This window comes from Nicotiana sylvestris, chromosome 9, assembly GCF_000393655.2.
Source record: "Nicotiana sylvestris chromosome 9, ASM39365v2, whole genome shotgun sequence".
NCBI lineage: Eukaryota > Viridiplantae > Streptophyta > Magnoliopsida > Solanales > Solanaceae > Nicotiana > Nicotiana sylvestris.
This window is the reverse complement of record NC_091065.1, coordinates 104,517,168-104,540,311: the sequence shown is the minus strand read 5'-3', so window position 1 is coordinate 104,540,311 and position 23,144 is coordinate 104,517,168. Positions and strand designations below refer to the sequence as shown.

The following is a 23,144-nucleotide window of genomic DNA, read 5'->3' as shown; positions in this document are numbered from 1 at the left end:
TTTACCAAGCTTTTTCTAGCTCACTTCAGCGGTGCATTTTCAGAGGATCCCCAGGACTATTTGGACAGCTATCATGAGGTGCTACGAATTATGGGATAGTGGAGACCAATGGGGTCGACTTTACTGCATTTCATTTGTTGGGTTCCGCCAAGAGATGGTGGAGGGATTATATGTTGACCAGACCAGCTGGGTCGCCTGCTCTTACTTAGGACCAGTTCTCTCAATTATTCCTTGAGAAGTTCCTTCCTATCACTTAGAGGGAGGGCTATTAGAGGTAGTTCGAGCGTCTTCAGCAGGGCTCTATGACTGTCACTCAGTACGAGACTCGATTTGTAGATTTGGTCCATCATTCTATTCTTCTGCTTCCTACTGGGAGAGAGAAAGAGAGAGAGAGAGAGAGAGAGAGAGAGGGTGATGAGGTTTATTGAGAGACATGCCCAACCTATCAGATTATAGATGGCTAAGGAGACTGGGAGTGAGATTTCTTCTCAGACGGCCGCCAATGTTGCCAGGAAAGTCGAGATGGTTCTATCCTAGGGATGAGGTTAGGGGTCTGACAAGAGACCTCGTCATTTTGGTAGGTTCAGTGGTGCCTCATGTAGAGGCAGGGGTACTTTTGGTAGAGGTCATCCTCCCAGGTCATATCAGTTAGCACTTCAGGTATCTCACAACACTTCAGGGAGTCATGGTCCTTATGTGCCTCATTCTTGCTAGCCAACCTACAATGCACCGTCAGCTCCTATCAGCGCACCTCTTTTTTAGAGTTATTACCATGGTCAGCCAGCCTATTTGGGTCAGTCTTAGTTTCAGCAGCCAAAGTACCAAGATGGATGTTTTGAGTGTGGTGGTTATGGGTATAATAGGAAGAATTGTAAGAGATTATTGGGTGGCACGCCACAGCAAAGTTCTCGTGCTATAATTCCGGCACCGGTTGCATCACCGCCCGCTCAGCCAGCCAGAGTTAGGTATCAGTGAGCTAGAGGTAGAGGTTAGGCTGCTAAAGGTAGAGGTCAGGCCGTTAGAGGTGGAGGCCAGCTATTAGGAGGCCATCCTAGAGATATGGTTCAGAGTGGTGCGGCGTAGCCCCGATCCTATGCTATTCTAGCCAGGCTTGAGGTTGTCTTCTAATGTGATTATCACAGGTACGGTTTTAGTTTGCAGTAGAGATGCCTCATTTCTATTTATCCAGGTTCTAAATATTCATACGTGTCGTCTTATTTTGCTTCATATTTGGTTATGCCTCGTGATTCTTTGAGTGCTTCTGTATATGTGTCCACCCTTGTGGCAGATTCTATTGTTGTAGATCGTGTCTATCGTTTGTGTGTGGTTACTATTAGAGGTCTTGAGACTAGTGTAGATCTTCTACTTCTCGATATGGTTGATTTTGATGTCATTTTGGGTATGGATTTGTTGTCACCTTATCATGATATATTGGATTGTCATGCCAAGACGGTAACTTTAGCATTGCTGGGGTTGCCTCGATTAGAGTGGAGGGGGGACCCTGGCCATTCTACTAGCAGGATTATCTCTTATATGAAGGCTCGACACATGGTCGAGAAGGGGTGTCTAGCTTATTTGGTATATGTTCGTGATTCTAGTGCGGAGGTTCCTTCTATGAATTATCTGCCCGTTGTTCGTGAGCTTCCTAAGGTATTTCCTGCAGATCTGTCGGGGATGCCACTCGATAGAGATATTGACTTCTGTATTGATTTGGCTTCGGGCACTCGACCCATTTCTATTCCGCCATACCGCATGGCCCCGCCTGAGTTGAAAGAATTGAAAGAGCAGTTGTAATATTTGCTTGATAAGGGCATTATTAGACCTAGTGTCTTGCCCTGGGGTGTGCCTGTGTTGTTTTTGAAGAAGAAGGATGGAACAATGAGGATTTGAATAGATTATCGGCAGTTGAACAAAGTCTCTATTAAGAACAAGTATCCATTGCCGAGGATTGATGATTTATTTGTTTAGCTTCAGGGTGCTAAATTGTTTTCGAAGATCGATTTGAGGTCTGACTACCATCAGTTAAGGATTAGGGCATCCAATGTCCCTAAGACAGCATTTCAGACTCGGTATTGGCATTATGAGTTTCTAGTGATGTCATTTGGGCTGACAAACGCCCCAACAACATTCATGGATTTGATGAACCGGGTGTTCAAGCCCTATCTGGATTCCTTTGTGATTGTCTTTATTGATGATATCTTGATCTACTCCCGCAGTCATGAGGAGTATGAGCAGTACCTTCGGATCGTTCTTCAAACTCTAAGAGACAACCACTTATATGCTAAGTTTTCAAAATGCGAGTTTTAGTAGAGTTCAGTTGCTTTCTTGGGTCACGTTGTATCAGTAGAGGGTATTCAGGTGGATCCTAAGAAGATTGAGGCAGTCAAGAACTGGCCTAGACCCACATCAGCTACGGAGATCCAGAGTTTCTTGGAATTGTCGGGCTATTATTGTCGGTTTGTGGAGGGGTTCTCATCTATAGTAGCCCTGTTGACCAGGTTGACCCAAAAGGATGCCCCGTTCAAATGGCTAGATGAGTGTGAGGGCTCAAGACTACTTTGACTATGGCGCCAGTGTTGGTGTTACCCACATGATCAGGGCCTTATATAGTATATTGTAATGCATATCATATTAGACTTGGTGTGGTATTGATGCAGGGTTGCAAGGTTATAGCATATGCCTCACAGCAGCTAAAGGTTCAAGAGAAGAATTACCATGTTCATGACTTAGAGTGGCAGCCATTGTTCATGCACAGAAGATTTAGAGGCACTACCTTTATGGCATGTTGTGTGAGGTGTTCACGGATCATCAGAATTTGCAGTATTTGTTCAAGCAAAAGGAGCTCAATTTGAGTCAAAGAGGATGGTTAGAGATATTGAAAGACTATGATATTACCATCTTTTATCATCCCAGGAAGGGCAATATGGTGGTCGATACTTAAAGTAGGTAAGTCAACTAATATGGGCAGTCTTGCGTACATTTTAGTAGGTGAGAGACCGCTTTCATTAGATGTTCAGGCTTTGGCCAATCAGTTCGTGAGGTTGGATGTTTCTGCACCCATTCGTGTTCTAGCTTGTATGGCCGCTCGGTTTTCATTGTTCGAGCATATCAGGGAGCGGTAGTATGATGACCCTCATTTTCTTGTCCTTAGGGACACGGTTAGGCACAGAGATGCCAAGCAGTTCATGGTTGGAGATGATGGGGTTTTGAGGATGCAGGGTCATGTTTGTGTGCCTAATGTGGATGGACTTCGTGAGTTGATTCTAAAGGAGGCCCACAGTTCCTGGTATTCTATTATCCGGGCGTCGCCAAGATGTATCAGGACTTGCGGCAACATTATTGGTGGAGGAGAATGAAGAAAGATATAGTAGCATATGTGGCTCGGTGTCTAAATTGACAGCAAGTAAAGTACGAGCATCAGAGACCTGGTAGTTTGCTTCAGAAGATAGAGATTCTTGAGTGGAAGTGGGAGCGTATCACTATGGATTTCGTTGTTGGACTCCCACAGACTCAGAGGAAGTTCGATGTAGTTTGGGTTATTGTGGAGAGACTGACCAAGTCAGCTCATTTCATTCTTGTGGCAGTTACCTATTCTTCATAGCAGTTGGCAGGGATTTATATCCGTGAGATCATTCATCTTCACGGTGTGCTCATGTCTATCATTTCTGATCGAGATACGCAGTTCACCTCGCATTTCTAGAGGGCAGTATAGCATGAGTTGGGCACACAAGTTGAGTTGAGTACAACATTTCACCCTCAAACGGACGAACAGTCCGAGCGCACTATTCAGATATTAGAGGATATGCTCCGCGCGTGTGTTATTGACTTCGAAGGCTCTTTGGATTAGTTCTTGCCATTTGTAGAGTTTTCTTACAACAACAGTTACCAGTCGAGCATTCAAATGGCCCTATATGAGGCATTATATGGTAAACTGTGTCGATCACCTATTGAATGGTTTGAGCCGGTGAAGGCTCGGTTATTGGGTAAAGATTTGGTAGAGGATTCCTTGGATAAGGTTAAGATCATTCAGGATAGACTTCACGCAGCTCAGTCCAGGCAGAAGAGTTATGCCGACAGTAAGGTCCGTGATGTTGCATTCATGGTCGGAGAGAGAGTGTTGCTCCGTGTGTCACCCATGAAAGGTGTAATAAGGTTTGGAAAGAAGGGCAAGTTGAGCCCTAGGTACATCGTGCCTTTTGAGATTCTTTGTCACGACCCGGTTCGCCCTCCGTGAACCATTGTGACGACACATAGTCTCTACGACTAGATAAGCCTAAATTGCGGAAGAAAAACCAAAATTTCCGTAAGTAAAACAATTTAAAACACGAATAAAGTAAAAATAGTGTTTAAATAGGCCGATCGACATACACCATGTTTAACTCTCAATACCAATACGTAAATCCAAGACCCGGAAACCCACGAATCACAAGCTAAGAAAATACTACATATCTCTAACTCCGGAATGTCTAATAAGAACAGAAAAATACAGAAGGGCTAAATACTAAAAGCAGGAATAGAAAGGGACTCCTCGGTCTGCGGATACGGTAGATGTACCTCGAAGTCTCTAAAACAGTTGCCTCCCTCAAGGATGGTAGGCCTGAGTAGCGGTACCAAGATCTGCACATGAAAAACATACGCAGAAGGGGCATGAGTACACCACAGTGGTACTCAGTAAGTGCCAAGTCTAACCTCGATCGGGTAGTGACAAGGAAAGTCAGGGCCTTACAGAGGTTAAATAAATAATAAGATGATAGGATAAGATAAATAGTACAATTGAGAATCTACAGTAAGAATCTACATAGGATAACAAGGAGTACAATAACAGAAACAGAAATAAAGGCAAACATCAGGAAGTATTACTCATAACAAGGATGATAGTCGAGGATCTCTTGGTATCCCGAGGATCTCATGGTATCCTCAATATATGCTTGGGATCTCTTGGTATCCCGAGGATCTCTTGGTATCCTCAATATACGTGCTAGGAATCTCTTGGTATCCCGCACCTCAGTTCAGATCATAAATACGTACAGGGGATCTCCCGGGATGCTGTCCTGTAGTCCCAAAGTAAAAACACACAGCAGCAACACAAGAATACCCAATTAAGCTAAATTTCGTACCAAGTAAACAACTAATTCTATCCTAACATGCTTCACGTAATGCAATTAAGGCAGTTTAAGCAAATAGGCAATTAAGTCAACTAAACATGCTTTTCTAAACTAGCAAAGAGCTCAATTTGCAAGTAGAATAAAACATGAAAAAGAACTCAATTGAAATACTTAAGGAAAAACCGGATTTTTCACTAATTAGCTCAAGTACGCGCTCGTCACCTCACGTACAAGGCATTTCAATTATCAAATATATCATATCCTAAGGCGAAGGTCCCCCCACAAGGTTCGACAAGCCACTTAACACAAACCGGCTCAATAATCAATCTGAAACCACGCTCTTGCCACGAGTACTCGACTCCAAATGGCCCAAGTCTATTCAATTCAATTGCATAATGTAAATAACACTTCAAGTAATTGATTCTACAATTAAATTCTAAACTAATACGCAAAATTATGTAAAATGTCCAAAATGCCCCTCGGGCCTACATCTTGGAATCGGGCAAAATTTATATTTCCAGAATTCTCACACTCTCACGAGTTCATTCATACCAAAAGCATCAAAATCGAACCTCAAATGTTCCCTCAAATCATCACTCAAAGGCCTCCAATTAGTCAAGCCCTAACCCCCCAATTACCACTGATTTTCCTTAATGTTTCATGCTTAAATTGATAAAAATCATTCCAATAACGAGTTTAGGGACCAAAGATCTTACCCCAATGAACTCCTCTGAAAGTCCCTCTTGAAAAGTGCTCCCCAAGCTTCTTCTCGTTTTGAAAAAGATGAAAAATGGCTAAATTTCACGAAGGCAAGAATTTATATGTTCTGCCCAGCGATTTCTGCATTTGCGGCCCTGGGACCGCAACTGTGGTCCCGCTTCTACGGAGCCTAGGTCGCATCTGCGACATTCACTTAAAGGGCCATTTTCCGCATCTGCGGTTACCATCCCGCAGGTGCGGTACTGCTTCTGCGGTGAACTACCCGCATCTGCGGTTCCTGAAGAGATAGCCAAATTTTGCTTCTGCAGTGCCGCACCTGCGGAACCCAAACCGCAGGTGCGGTTATGACAGAACCAGCAGCTGAAGCTGCAACTTAAATTCCAAAATCTTTTCGTCAACCATCCTAATTCATCTCGAGGCCTCCGGGACCTTAACCAAAGGCACCAACAAGTCACAAACCACTATCCAAACTTGTACCAATCCTTAAAACACCTAAAACAACATCGAAACTTTTGAATTAACCATGGATTCAAGCCTAAGAACTCCAAAATTCTCAAAATACACTTTCAATCAAAAAGTCTATTAAACCTTGTCCGAATGACATGAAATTTTGCACATACGTCACATTCAACACTACGGAGCTATTCCAACTTCCGAAATTTCATTCCGACCCTCGGATCAAAATCTCACTATCGGACCGGAAACTTCAAAAATTCAACTTTCGGTATTTGAAGCCTAAATTAGCTACGGACCTCCAAAACAAAATCCGAACACGCCCCTAAGCCCGAAATAAACTCGGGGAAAGCAATTAATAGGGGATCGGGGCGTTAATTCTTAAGACGATCGGTCGGGTCGTCACATCCTCCTACACTTAAACATATATTCATCCTCGAACGAGCATAGAGACATACCTGAAGTAGTGAAAATGAGGGTAACGGCTGCGCATATCCTGCTCGGTCTCCTAGATCGCCTCCTCGACCGGCTGACCCCACCACTGAACCTTTACTGATGCAATGTTCTTTGACCTCAGCTTTCTAACCTGCCTGTCCAATATTGCCACTGGATCCTCAACATAGGATAGATCCTTGTCCAATTAGACTGAGCTGAAATCCAACACGTGCAACGGATCACCGTGATACCTTCAGAGCATCGAAACATGGATTACCAGATGAACTCCGGCCAAGCTGGGAGGTAACGCAAGCTCATAAGCAACCTCCCCAATACGCCTCAATATCTCAAAAGGGCCAATAAACCTCGGACTCAACTTCCCTTTCTTCAAAAATCTCATAATGCCCTTCATAGGCGAAACCCGAAGCAGAACCCGCTCTCCAACCATATAGGAAACATCAAGAACCTTCCGGTCCACATAACTCTTCTGTCTGGACTGCGCTATATGGAGTCTATCCTGAATCACCTTAACCTTCTCCAAAGCATCCTGAACTAAGTCTGTGCCCAATAAGCTAGCCTCACCCGGCTCAAACCAGCCCACTGGGGATCTACACCACATACATATAAAGCCTCATACGGTGCCATCTGAATACTGGACTAATAGTTTTTGTTGTAAGCAAACTCCGCAAATGGAAAGAACTAATCCCAAGACCCTCCAAACCCGATCACACACGCACGGAGCATATCCTCAAGAATCTGAATAGTACATTTGGACTGTCCGTCCATCTGAGGGTGAAATATTGTACTCAACTCCACCTGAGTACCCAACTCATGCTGAACGGACCTCCACAACCATGATGTGAACTAAGTATCTCTGTCTGAAATAATGGAAACTAGAATACCATGCAGACGAACAATCTCCCGGATATAAATCTCTGCCAATCGCTCCAAGGAATAAGTAGTACGCACAAGAATGAAATGAGCGGACTTGGTCAGTCGATCCACAGTCACCCAAATAGCATCAAACTTTCTCAAGGTCTGTGGGAGGCCAACTATAAAGTCCATGGTGATCCGCTCCCACTTCCACTCTGGAATCTCTATCTGCTGAAGTAACCCACCCGGTCTCTAGTGCTCATACTTCACCTGCTGGCAGTTGAGACAACGAGCTACGAATCCAACTATATCTTTCTTCATCTGCCTCTACCAATAGTGCTATCTCAAATCCTGATACATCTTCGCGGCACTCAGATGGATGGAATACTGCGAACTATGGGCCTTCTCTAGAATCAATTCTCGAAGCCCATCAACATTGGGTACACAAATTCGACCCTGCATCCTCAATACCCCATCATCACCAATAGTCACATCTCAGGCATCGTCGTGCTGAAATTTGTCCTTGAGGACAAGAAAATGAGAGTCATCATACTGCCACTCCCTGATACGATCAAATAAGGAAGACCGAGAACCCACGCAAGCTAGAACCTGACTAGGCTCCGAAAGATCCAATCTCACAAACTCGTTGGCTAAGGCTTGAACATCCATTGCCATAGACCTCTCCAATGCTGGTAAATAAGCCAAACTACCAAAACTCTCTGCCCAGCGACTCAAAGCATCGGCCACCACATTGGCCTTGCCCGGGTAATACAAAATAGTGATGTCATAGTCCTTCAACAACTCTAACCACCTCCTCTGGTGCAAATTTAGATCCTTTTGCTTGATTAGGTGCTGCAAGCTCCGATGGTCAGTATAAATCTCACAAGGCACACCGTATAAGTAATGGCGCCAAATCTTCAAGGTGTGAACAATGGCAGCTAACTCAAGGTCGTGAACAGGGTAGTTCTTCTCATGTATCTTCAACTTTCTAGACGCGTAGGCAATCACCCTACCGTCCTGCATCAACACTGCTCCGAGGCCAACCCTCGAGGCATCACAATAGACCGTATAAGACCCTGAACATGTAGGCATTATCAAAATTGGGGTTGTGTTCAAAGCTGTCTTGAGCTTCTGAAAGCTCGCCTCACACTCCTCCGTCCACTGAAACACAACACCTTTCTAGGTCAACCTGGTCATAGGGGCTGAAATCGATGAAAACCCCTCCACAAAATGACGGTAGTAGCCCGCCAAACCAAGGAAATTGCGGATCTCGGAAGCTGAGGATGGTTTGGGCCAACTCTGCATGGCCTCTATCTTCTTCGGATCCACCTGAATACCCTCACTCGATACCACGTGGCCTAAGAATACCACTGAATCCAACCAAAACTCACATTTCAAGAACTTAGCATATAACTTCTTCTCCTTTAGAGTCTGAAGCATAGTCCTCGGGTGCTGCTCATGATCTTCTCGACTACGGGAATACAATAGAATATTATCAATAATGACAATGATGAACGAGTCAAGATACGGCCGAAACACACTATGCATCAAATGCATAAAGGCTGTTGGGGCATTGGTCAGCCCAAATGACATAACAAGGAAATCGTAATGACCATACCGAGTCCTGAAAGTAGTCTTCGGGAAATCCGGCTCCCGAATCTTCAACTGATGGTAACCTGAGCACAAGTCAATTTTAGAAAACACCCGTACGCCCTGAAGCTGGTCAAACAGATCATCAATACGAGGCAAAGGATAAAGGTTCTTCACTGTAACCTTGTTCAACTAGAGATAATTAATACACATACGCCTAGAACCATCCTTTTTCTTCACAAATAAGATAGGAGAACACCAAGGCGATACACTGGGCCGAATATAACCCTTATCAAGCAATTCTTGTAATTGATCCTTCAACACCTTCAACTCAAAAAGAGTTATATGATACGGAGGAATGGAAATGGGCTGAGTGCCAGGCAACAGATCAATGCCAAAATCAATATCTCTATCAGGTGGCATGCCCGGAAGGTCAGCTAGAAACACATTGGGAAAATCTCGTACTATTGGGACTGAATCAACTAAAGGGGTATCAATACTGACATCTCTCATATAAGCTAAATACGCATCACATCCCTTCTCAACCATACATTGAGCTTTAAGAAAAGAAATGACTTTACTGGGAGTGTGATCTAAAGTGCCCCTCCACTCAACACGCGGTACATCTTACATAGCCAATGTCACAGTTTTGGCGTGACAATCAAGAATAGAATAATGGGGCGACAACTAGTCCACGCCCAAGATAATATCAAAATCTACCATGCTGAGCAACAATAAATCAACTATGGTCTCAAAACCACTAAGAGCAACCAAACATAACCGATAGATGCGGTCCACAACAAGAGAATCTCCCACAGGAGTAGAAACATAAATAGGGGAACTTAAAGAATCCCGAGATACGCCGAAATATGGAGCAAATTAAGAAGAAACATAAGAGTAAGTAGAGCCTGGATCGAATAGAACTAATGCATCTCTATGACAAACTAATATAATACCTGTGATGACATAATCGAAGGCAACATGCTCGGTACGGGTAGGAAAGGCATAGTATCGGGCTTCGAATCCCCCTCTATGGTGACCTCTACCTCCCCGACCTCAGCCTCTAGCTGGCTGAGCAGGTGGGGTAGCAACTGGAGCTGTAATAATAGCCTGAGAACTCTGCGGGGCACGCTGTGGCTGAGAAGTCTATGGAGGTGCACTCCTTCCAAGTTTAGGGAAATCCCTCACCAAATGGCGTGTGTCACCACACTCAAAACAAACTCCGAGAGGATGTGACTGGCTCGGACCAGGTCTACTGGACTGACCTCTAAAAGCACCCCGCACAGGAGCCGCGCTAGATACTAGAGGTGCATAATAATGCTCCTGAGGTCTAGGAGGAGCTGGAGCACTACTGGCTGCTTGAAGAGCTGAATGAACAGGGCGAATCATATAATCCCTACCATGACAACCTGTTGTTGGGCACGGGCACTAGAGAAATAGCCCGACTCTCGAGACCTCTTGGCCTCCCTCTCCTCTCTCTCCCTAGCATGCATGCCCTCAATCCTCCTAGTAATGCTCACCACCCGCTGATAAGAAATATCCATCTCTAACTCACAAGCCATGCTAGACCTGATGCTGGGAATAAGGTCCTCAATAAATTGGCGAACCATCTCGCGAACAGTAGAAACCAAGGCTGGTGCATGCCTAGCCAAACTGGTGTAACGGACAGCATACTCTGAGACAGTCATAGCACCCTAGTGTAAATGCTCAAACTCGGTACACCATGTGTCCCTGAGGCTCTGAGGAACATACTCTCTCAGGAACAGATCTGAAAACTGAGTCCAAGTAAGTGAAGCAGCCTCATCCGGACTGTCTAACACATAGGTACGTCACCACTCATAGGCGGCTCCTTGAAGCTGGAAGGTAGTGAAGGAAACCCCGCTTGATCCTAATATACCCATGGTACGGAGAATGTGGTAACTCTTATCTAGAAATCCCAGAGCATCCTCTGATGCTAGACCGCTGAATATAGAAGGCTTGTACCTCTTGAACCTCTCAAGCCTCAGTTGCTCCTCCTCGGAAGTCGCTTCCCTTTCCTCGGGCTGAACTAGCACTGCAGGCGATACAAGAATAATCTCAGGTACCTACTCAACATGCACTCGCTGCTCAGGAGTGTGGGCGGCGGGAGTCTATGCTCCTCCCCTGGCCCGAGATATAGCTGCAGCAAGGGGAAGCAACCCTGCTTGAGCCAGAGTGGTGTACATGCTCATGAACTATGCCAAAGTCTCCTGAAGAGCTGGAGTAGTTATAGCAGTAGGCGTGTCAGGTGCTTGGATTACGGCTAGAACTACTGGTGGTACCTCGGCAGCAGCTCGCGCAGGTGCTCTGGCTACACCACGTGCGCATCCTCGGCCTCTACCCCGGCCCCAGCCTTTGACGGCTGCAGTAGAGGGCGCGGGTTCCTGATCATCTCGGGTAGCACGTGTCCTCACAATCTGTGAGAGAATAGAAGATAGAAGTTTATAATTCTGATGTCAAAATATCGCACGACAAGGAAATCAAATAAAGTGAAATTTTCCTAACAGTTACATAGCCTCTCGTAGATAAATACAGATGTTTTCGTACCGATCAACGAGACTCTAATAAACCGGCTTGTGATTCATGACTCCTATGAACCTAGAGCTCTGATACCAACTTGTCACGACCCTAGTTCGCCCTCCATGAACCATTGTGACGGCACATAGTCTCTACGACTAGGTAAGCCTAAATTGCGGAAGAAAAACCAAAATTTTCGTAAGTAAAACAATTTAAAACAGGAATAAAGTAAAAATAGTGTTTAAATAGGCCGCTCATCATACACCATGTTTAAATATCAATACCAATACGTAAATGCAAGACCCGGAAACCCACGAATCACAAGATAAGAAAATACTACATAGCTCTAACTCCGGAATGTTTACTAAGAACAGAAAAATACAGAAGGGCTAAATACTAAAAGCAGGAATAGAAATGGACTCCTCGGTCTGCGGATGCGGCAGATGTACCTCAAAGTCTCTAAAATACTCGCCTCCCTCAAGGATGGTAGGCCTGAATAGCGGTACTTGGATCTACACATGAAAAACATGCGTAAAAGGGGCATGAGTACACCACAGTGGTACTTAGTAAGTGCCAAGCCTAACCTTGGTCAGATAGTGACGAGGAAAGTCAGGGCCCTACTAAGGTTAAATAAATAATAAGATTACAGGATAAGATAAATAGTACAATTGAGAATCTACAGTAAGAAATAAAGGCAAACACCAGGAAGTATCACTCATAACAAGGATGATATCCGGGAATCTCTTGGTATCCTCAATATATTCTAGAGATCTCCTGGTATCATCAATATATGCTAGGGATCTCTTGGTATCCCGAGGATCTCTTGGTATCCTCAATATACGTGTCAGGGATCTCTTGGTATCCCGCACCTCAATTCAGATCATAAATATGTATAGGGGATATCTCGGGATGTCGTCCCGTAGTCCCAAAGTAAAAACACACAGCAGCAATACAAGAATACCCAATTAAGCTAAATTTCGTACCAAGTAAACAGTTAATTCTAGCCTAACATGCTTCACGTAATGCAATTAAGGCAGTTTAGGCAAATAGGCAATTAAGTCAACTAAACATGCTTTTCTAAACTAGCAACAGGCTAAATTCGCAAGTAGAATAAAACAGGAAAAAGAACTTAATTGAAATACTTAAGGAAAAACTGGACTTTTCAACAATTAGCTCAAATACGCGCTCGTTACCTCACATACAAGGCATTTCAATTATCAAATATAACATATCCTAAGGGGAAGGTCCCCCACACAAGGTTAGACAAGTCACTTACCTCGAACCGGCTCAATAATCAATCTGAAACCACGCTCTTGCCACGAGTACTCGACTCCAAATGGCCCAAATCTATTCAATTCAATTGCATAATGTAAATAACACTTCAAGTAACTGATTCTACAATTAAATTCTAAGCTAATACACAAAATTATGTAAAATGAACAAAACTCCCCTCGGGCCCACGTCTCGGAACTAGGCAAAATTTATATTTCCAGAATCCTCAAACTCTCACGAGTTCAGTCATACCAAAGCATCAAAATCGGACGTCAAATGGTCCCTCAAATCATCACTCAAAGGACTCCAATTAGTCAAGGCCTACCCCCCCCCCCAATTACCACTGATTTTCATTAATTTTTCATGCTTAAATTGATAAAAAAACATTCCAATAACGAGTTTAGGGAACAAAGACCTTACCCCAATGAACTCCTCTGAAAGTCTCTCTTGAAAAGTGCTCCCCAAGCTTCTTCCCGTTTTGAAAAAGATGAAAAATTGGCTAAATTTTGTGAAGGCAAGAATTTATATGTTTTGCCCAGCGATTTCCGCATTTGTGAGCCTAGGTCATATCTGCGACTTTCACTTAAAGGGCCATTTTCCACATTTTTGGTTACCCTACCGCAGGTGCGGTACCACTTCTACGGTGAACTACCCGCATCTGCGGTTCCTGAAGAAATGGCCAAATTCAACTTCTGCGGCGACTTAGCCGCTTCTGCAGTGCCGCACCTGCAGAGCCCAAATTGCAGGTGCGGTTATGGCAGAACCAGCAGCTGAAGCTGCAACTTAAATTCCAAAAGCTTTCCGTCAACCATCCGAATTCATTCCGAGGCCTCCGAGACCTCAACCAAAGGCACCAACAAGTCACAAACGGCTATCCAAACTTGTACCAATCCTTAAAACACCTAAAACAACATCGAAACCTCGAATTAACCTTGGATTCAAGCCTAAGAACTCCAAAATTCTCAAAATACGCTTTCGATCAAAAAGTCTATCAAACCTCGTCCGAATGACCTAAAATTTTGCTTACACGTCACATTCAAAACTACGGAGTTAGTCCAACATCCGGAATTCCATTCCAACCCTCAGATCAAAATCTCACTATCGGACCGGAAACTTCAAAAATTCAACTTTCGGCATTTCAAGCCTAAATTAGCTACGGACCTCCAAAACAAAATCCGAACACGCCCCTAAGCCCGAAATAAACTTGGGGAAAGCAGTTAATAGGGGATCGGGGCATTAATTCTTAAGACGACCGGTTGGGTCCTCACATTTTTTATCGAGTGGGAGAGGTGGCTTACAGACTTGCGTTGCCACTTGGTTTATCAGCAGGTCCATCTAGTATTCCATGTGTCCATGCTTCGGAAATATCACGGCGATCCATCTCACGTGTTAGACTTTAGCACTATCCAATTGGACAAGGATTTGACCTACGAGGAGGAGCTGGTAGATATTCTAGACCAACAGGTTCATCAGTTGAGATCGAAGAGTTTTCCTTCATTTCGAGTGTAGTGGAGAGGTCAGCCTACTGAGGTAGCTACCTGGGATTTCGAGTCCAATAAGCGGAGTAGATGTCCCCACCTTTTTCCCAGCTCATGTACTTTTCTATGTGCATTCGAGGATGAACGGTTGTTTTAGAGGTGGAGAATATGATGACCCGATAGGTCATCTTATGATTTTAAACCAAATTTCGTGTTCTGAGGCCTTTAAAACCTCATATTATCCCTCTTCGATTTGTGTGGACAGTCCGAACGTATTTTCAGAATACTTTTGTGTTGAAAGTTGATAAAAATAAGGATTTTTGCTTAAAACCTTCATTTCAGTTGTCTTCGGTCAATATTTTTGGTAAATGAACCTGGATTCATGTTTTGATAGTCTCGGTAGCTCCGTATCGAAATATGGGACCTGTGCATATGCCCGAAATCGGATTCGGAGGTCCCTAGCCGGAGTTATGAATTTTTTTAAAAAATGGAATCTTAAAAAATTATTGGTTTTTAAGAAATTGCTAATGTTTGATCTTGTTGGTATCGGGTCCGTATTTTAGTTCCGGAGAACAGTACAGGTTCATTATAATATGTAAGACATGTCTATGAAATTTGGTATTCGGACGTCCGGTTGTGAAAATAGAAATTTCAAAGTGTTCTTGAGAATTTCGTTTGATTTGGTACTAAATTCGTAGTTCTCGGTGTTATTTTGGCGATATAATCGTGCGAGAAAGTTCGTATGTTCTTTATAGACTTTTGTGCATGTTTGGTTTGGAGCCCCGAGGGCTCGAGTGAATTTCTGATAGGCTACAGAGTGATTTAAACTTAGAAAAAATTTGTTGGTGTAACTGAGGTTGTTGCAGGCCTCTGATCTCGTAATTGCAAGATCAGGCATCGCAATTGCAATCTCTGAGAGGTTGGTATTTGCGAGAATCTCATCGCAGATGCGAAGAGAAACTAGGCCATACAGACTTGCAATTGTGAAGAATTCTTCGCATTTGCGAAGTAAAGACGGGAGGGGCAGTGATCGCAAATGCGATCATTTTTTCGCATTTGCGGAGATTCAAGTTCGCAATTGCGAAGGAAACAGAGATGTGAAGGACCTCGCATTTGCGATGGTCCCTTTGTATTTGCGAGCTTCAATTGTGAAGCTCAAGTCGCAAATGCGACATCTGCAGCTGATGAAAAGGGACTTAGACAGGATTTTTCTCCCATTCTTCAAATTTTCAAAACCTAAAACAAAAGAGGCGATTTTTCAAAGATCTTTTCTTCCCCAAATCATACGTAAGGGATTGTAAACTAATTTCTTTCAATCTTTCACTTCATTTTACAGGATTTTATCCTAGAATCTAAGGTTTTCATGGTGGAATTAGAAATTTTTGGGTAGAAACTAGGGATTTCGAAATTTTGGGATTTAGACCTCAAATTGAGGTCAGATTCCAAAAGTAATTACATATCCGGGCTCGGGGTGAATGGGTAATCATGTTTTGGTTAGAATTTCAGGCTTGGACCAAATATGCCCGGGTGTTAACTTTTGTTGACTTTTTCAATAATAGCCTAAATTGAATGCTTATTGATCGTGGGTGATTTCTAAGTCTTATTTTGAAATATTTGGTTGGTAATTTACTAGATATTGTTGGTTCGAAGGCTAGTTTGAAAGGCAAAGCTGCGATTGAGCTTTGAGTGGCCTTTGGAGCAAGGTAAGTGTTGTTTCTAACTTGACTTGAGGGAATTATGAACCCTCGGACTGTGCTATGTGAATTCCATATGAGCGGTGTGTATGCAAGGTGACGAGTGTTTATACGCCGCCGAATTATTTATTTTTCCTGATTTATCATTTTTTCTTAATTGTTTTTCCTCCGATCTTAATTGTTAAATGATCTAAATGCTTTACATGCTTAATTGCTACATGTTAATCAATATTTTCTTTTGTTAATCATGTTAGCTCTTTTCATAGTTTTCCCTAATCCCTGATATTTGCTTAATTTGACTTGTTTGTACCTTTTAGTTGTAAACTGCTGGTTTGGTCTCGTTGTATAGTATTATTTGTGTAGATTCTATGTTGAACAACGTTCCTTTTCTTGGTTCAGTTTGTTATTTATTTATAATAAAGGCCTTGTGATTTAGCATAGTTATTTGACTGTGTACATTGACTGTTTGGTATTGGTATGGTGGGATCAAGCTGCACGCCGCAACAGGTGTAATAAGGGAGGAATGATATGATGGAATAAGGGTGATATATATATACAGTAAGATTGGATTGCACGCCGCAACATGTGGAATATGGGTGAATTGATATGGTGAAATAAGGATGAATTATGATATTTATATTGATATATGGTGGGATTGCGTTGCACGCGCAACAAATATATATATTATTTACTGTTATTAATAATGTTATGGTGGAATAAGGGAGGATTAACTGTTGTCTGGTGGGATCGGATTGCACGCTGCAACAACCTATATGTTTCTATTTCTTCAGCTGCATTGTTTTTTTGGTATTTTTATTTGAGCTGGTAGAGAATGGTAAGTTTGGGTGATAGTGGTTTATTTTCGAAGGTGTGATTATCATTTCCTATTGGCTATTTAATTCTTTACTGTATTTCAATTATTCTGTCATTATTATAGACTACGTACAGGTTTCAGCATAGGTGACCCGCCTTAGCCTCACCACTACTTCGTCGAGGTTAGGCTTGGCACTTACCAGTACATGGGGTCAGTTGTACTGATACTGTACTCTGAACACTATGCAGATTGTGAAGACGGTCCCAGCTGCGGTTATTAACGAGCTTGGATCGGACATTTGCGGAGACTTGAGGTCCGACTGTTCAGTGCCCGCAACTCCTGGAGTCTCTATCTTCTGGCTATTTAGTTGAGTACTTTCATTTGAATAGCTTGCTATTTATTCCAGACCCTTATGTGTATTGGTCTAGTAGTTCATGCACTCGTGACATCAGGTTCAGGAAATTGTAATAGATATTTGGTTAGTTCAGCTTCTTCATTGTTACTTTAAATTTATTCACTTACTTTAGTTCCACTTTAATATCTAATTTGATATGTTAAAAAGATTATATTATTCTAACGTTGGCTTGCCTAGCAAGTGAATTATTAGGCGTCATCACGGTCTTGATGGTGGAAATTCCGGATCGTGATACTTTTAATACTCTAACCAAAAAATAAAGTAGCAATATAAAATGTACTTAGTACATTATAGATAATATCAAATCAAATGATTTGTTTTCACATAAAACCCAAATCTAACTAAATCATAAAAGAAAATAACTTCAGCCTGTAATTACGTTAAGATCACTCCTAATTCGAATTAATTTCCTTAACTTCTAGACTAAATCTTATAAAACCAACTCTCCACAAGTCAAGCTTTTCATTGCCAGTAATTGACATGCATCACTTCCTTCAAAAATGTTGCACAAGAAGTCACAAAAAAAAAAGAATCATAACTTTATAATAAAGTGAATTCTTTCCTCCTCTAAAATAATTGGAATACCAAAAATAATAACCGATTAAGGTTCTAAAAGAGAAACAAATTGATAATGAATGCAATAATAGCAGCTGAAGAGAGAGATAAATAGATAACATAAAGCAAAAAATCTAACAAAGTGAACGCAACCGCCCAAACCCAACAACAACTAAAATAATATTATTTGGTTGTGGGGGAATGTGGGAGAGGGGAGAGTTGAATTTTAAAATATTAGTTTTGGTAAATGGTATAGTGAGTTGAAAACTAATGAATGTTATATAAGTTTTGCAAACTAACATGAAGGATTTCTCCCTTTGAAAAGAAAGAACAAAAATCTTGTAATTATTTCAAACTTACATGCTTCTTTTTCTTTGTGCCAACTTCACTAACTTCAGTTTTCTTGATTATATTATCCTGAGAAGAAAACTCTGGTAACTTCTCAATCAAATCCCTTTATAATATGTTTCATATTAGTAATAACAACTCCAAAATCACTCAAGATACTTCTATTAATTGCATTTGGAAGATGAGGTCGCTAAATAAGATAAAGTTAATTTGACTTCTATGCCAGGTAAAACAACCCATTAATTATCTCTTAAGTAAGAGATCAATTTATCTAGCTGAAATGAACTATACATCGATCAGAATATACCCTTCAAATTGTTTTACTCTCAAGCAGCACATAATAGCTACATATCCAAAAAAAGAGAAAAAGCAGACATTAGAATTTTAAACCTTATAAGAAATATGCAAGAGAAGAAACCAAATAACTTATAAATCAAACATCATATGATGCTAAAAAATAATCCAACATTCTATGTGAATAAAGAATACCTGAATCAAATATACGAGCAAAATTAAACTTGCAAAACTTACAGTGTGACCTATTTTATACGACCAATCAGCCGCACTCCAACCACAAATATAAGCAAATAACTTCTACATAATCCAATACAACATTTAATCCTTAAGCCCTTGGTAAAGTAATTTTTCTTTTCCATGGCAGAGATAAATCAAATTGTGCAACTAAATGTGGCAAACATAAACCACCTTTTAGATTTGATTGTTGCATTAGCTTCTTTAGGTCACAGGATTACATGGAATTGTCCTAAAAAAAGCTCCCTATAAATAAAAGTTACTTGAAATTAGAGGGAGATAAACCCATGTCCCTACAAAAGACCACCGAGTGAATAAGATGGACATAATTCAGTTGAGAAGAAGGGAAAAATGGTAAGGAATTGGCTAGAGAGAAACAATGAAGATGATAACCCAGTCTACTAAAACTAGATCCACTCTGACTTCCCCCTGCTGGCTTAAGGCCGACTGCTAGCCTCTATGATCATTACAACGCCACAAACTTTAGCCACTATCACTTACCACCTACGTTTATTACAGATTGAATTTTAATCAAATGCACATATGCAAGAAAAGGAGAAATATTCGGTCACTGTAAAGTTTTTACCAATAACTTAAATCGACTATATGTACTTAAAAAAGCATTGTTATTTTGAAATTATCGGAGCCCATCTGGTTAAAGTGCAACCAGCACAATTAAACCCTTAGCCAATAACTCCAATATAATGTAGACATATAAATGATTATAATTAAATCTTTCCCAAAATAGCACAAGCTACAAATCCAGGATTCTTTAAAATGGGAATGCAACTATCCCTGAACCCATGTGAGGTACATACCCAAAAAACATATACATAACTTTTTTAAGTTGAAATTAGACACGAACAGAAAGTAAAAGCAATAAACGAAGGCTACATCCATAGTAACATCAATTCGTAATTTATAGTTAAAAGGGTATAGTTAAAATGAGTTTATGAACTCACCTTCTTTGTGTGAACAACTGAAATATGTGATAGTGATAGTTGGTGATCGTCCATTGAGTTATTAGAAACCTCTTACAAAAGAGGAAGATTACTACAATTAAAAGAAAACTAAATTACAAGATTATCTTAAAAACAATAATTTTTTGCTAAAGAGCACAATATTTTTTACCTGCTCATTACCAAATAATTTCCTATTTGAGCCAATAGTAATACCCAAAGACTCTAGATATGCACCTATACCCAACTTTACTTTATTGTCTAAGTTTGCTTCCATATTCTTTGTTTCTTCAAATATTTTTTCCCCGTCGTTTTTATTTCTTCTTTTGCTTCAAATAACTTTTGCTCCTTCACTTCTATTTCTTCTTTTGCTTCAGACAAATTTTCTTCCATCTCAATTCTTATAGCGGAGGTAGATTTTTCAACTTCTATCTCAACCCTTCTATCAAATTTTCTTTGCTCGACCTGGGATCTTTTATATGCAGGGCCATAAACAAAATTTGGAGCTGCTCCTTTTCCTAGAGTTCGAACATTTTCATGAGTGTCTGGCCCCATAATGTCACGACCCAAATTTCATTATAGGTCATGATGGCGCCCAACATCATTATTAGGCAAGCCAACACTAATCAACTAGTGAATTCCCATTTTTTATTTAAGCAATCTGTCACGACACAAACCGATGGATCGCGACGGGTGACGAGTCCTACCTGTCGAATACCTTTAAGCATGCGTCTAAGATATAAACATGAATAAAATCTGCAGAACCAGTAGAATAGCGTACGTGAGGAAACCTGTCCAAAAGACATATATACATACACGTGCGAAATACGTAGGGCGAACCGACAAGGCTGCTATAGAAAACTACATATCCAAAACTAAAAGTCGGCAAGGCCACATACTATACGACCATACATATTGTCTACAGACCTCTAATAGAAATATAATTGTACAAAGATGGGACTAAGCCACATCATACCCATATATATATATATACACAAACATATCGTACCAAAATCAAAAACAACTCTGGATCAAGTGGAGCACGCTAATTCTCATTGATCAAGTGTCACGACCTCGATTCTCCCTCCATGAACCATCGTAATGGCACCTAGTCTCTACGACAAGGTAATCCTAAACTTGCGGAAGATAACCAAAACTTGCGAAAAATAACCAAAACTTGCGAAAGTAAAACAATTTAAAACAGAAATAAGGCAATAACAGTGTTAAATGTGCCGCTCGGCATACACCATATTCATATAGATCTCAAAACCAATATCTAAATCTAAGACCCGAAAACCCACGAGTCACAAGCTAAGAAAAAGAAATTAACTCTAACTCCGAAATTTGTCTAATAAGAACAAAAAGTACAGAAGGGCTAAATACAAAAAGGCAAGAATAAAAAGGGACTCCTCGGTCTGCAGACGCGGCAGATGTACCTCGAAGTCTCTAAGTAGTCGCCTCCCTCAAAGATGGTAGGTCTGAGTAGGAGTACCTGGACATACACATGAAAAATATGCGCAAAAGGGGCATGAGTAAACCAAAGCGGTACTCAGTAAGTGCCAAGTCTAACCTCAGTTGGGTAGTGACGAGGAAGGTCAGGGCCCTACTGAGATAAAATAAAGAATATGAGACATGACAGTATAAGATAAGTAGAACAGTTGAAAATCTACAATAAGAATCTACACAGGAAAATAAGGAATACAATAACGGAAACAGAAATAATGGCAAACACTAGGAAGCACCACTCATAACAAGTATAATAATTGGGGATCTCTTAGTATCCCGAGGATCTCTTAGTACCCCCAATATATGCCAGGGATATCTTGGTATCCCGAGGATCTCTCGGTATCCTCAATGTATGCTAGGGATCTCTTGGTATCCCGAGGATCTCTTGGTATCCTCAATATATGTTAGGGATCTCTTGGTATCCTCAATATATGTTAGGGATCTCTTGGTATCCTCAATATATGCTAGGGATCTCTTGGTATCCTCAATGTATGCTAGAGATATCTTGGTATCCTTAATATATGTGCCAGGGATCTCTTGATATCCCGCACCTCAGTCCAGATCATAAATACATACAGGAGATCTCCCGAGATGCCGTCCTGTTGTCCCAAAGTAAAAACACACAGCAACAACATAAGAATACCCAATTAACCTAAATTTCGTACCAAGTAAACAGTTAATCCTAGCCTACATACTTCACGTAATGCAAGTGAGGCAGTTTAAGCAAATAGACAATTAAGTCAACTAAACATGCTTTTCTAAACTAGCGACAAGCTAAATTCACAAGTAGAATAAAACAGGAAAAGAACTCAACTGAAATACTTAAGGAAAAAACCGGATTATCAACAATTAGCTCAAGTACGCGCTCGGCACCTCACGTACAAGACATTTCAATTATCAAATATATCATATCCTAAGGGGAAGGTCCCCCACACAAGGTTAGACAAGTCACTTACATCGAACCGGCTCAAAGTCAACTCGAAACCACTCTTTTGCCATGAGTACTCAACTACAATGGCCCAAATCTATTCAATTCAATCGCATAATGTAAATAACTCTTCAAGTAACTGATTTTACAATTAAATTCTAAGCTAATACACGAAATTATATAAAATGACCAAAACGCCCCTCGGGCCCATGTCTCGGAATCGGGTGAAATTTACATTTTTAGAAACCTCGTACTCTCACAAGTCTATACATAATTAGAACACTGAAATCTGAGTCCAAATGACCCCTCAAATCCTCACTTAATGTCCTCTTAAACTCAAGCGCTAATTAACCATTTTTCTCAAATTTCTCACCACTAATTAAGTCTTTAATCACATAAAAACGAGTTATGAAGTCAAGGATATTACCTCCAAGTGATTCCCCTTTGTTTTCCTCAAAAATCTCTCTTAAAAGTTTCAAACCAGGATGAAAATGGTGAAAGAATCACTCAAATTCGCGAAGGCAACTATTTATATGTTCTGCCCAGCGATTTTCGCATTTGCGTATGCGGAAACTACGTCGCATCTGCGACTTTCATTAAATGACCAGAAACCACATCTGTGATCACCCTTTTGCAGATGCGCTACCGCTTCTGCGGTATTCTTTCCGCATCTGCGGATCCTGAAAAAAGGACCAAAATTCGCTTCTGCGATCTCCTTAGCCGCTTCTGCGGTCCCCAAATCGCAAATGAGAAAATACCAGAAGCAGCAAAAACACAGCAGCTGCAACATTTCCTCAATTTCTTGTTAACCATCCGAAATCACCCCGAGGTCCCCGAAACCTCAACCAAAGGCATCAACATATCCTAAAACCTTATTCAAACGTATACCAATCTTCAAAAAAACTTCAAACAACATCAAAACACATCAGATTC

The 23,144-nt window shown here is 41.3% G+C and overlaps 1 pseudogene; it reads right to left on the bottom strand.

The window, feature by feature from the left end:
* Positions 1-17,846: 17,846 nt before the first annotated feature.
* The window catches only part of LOC138877995 (uncharacterized), a 42,848-nt pseudogene continuing 37,550 nt past the window's right edge, over positions 17,847-23,144 (bottom strand).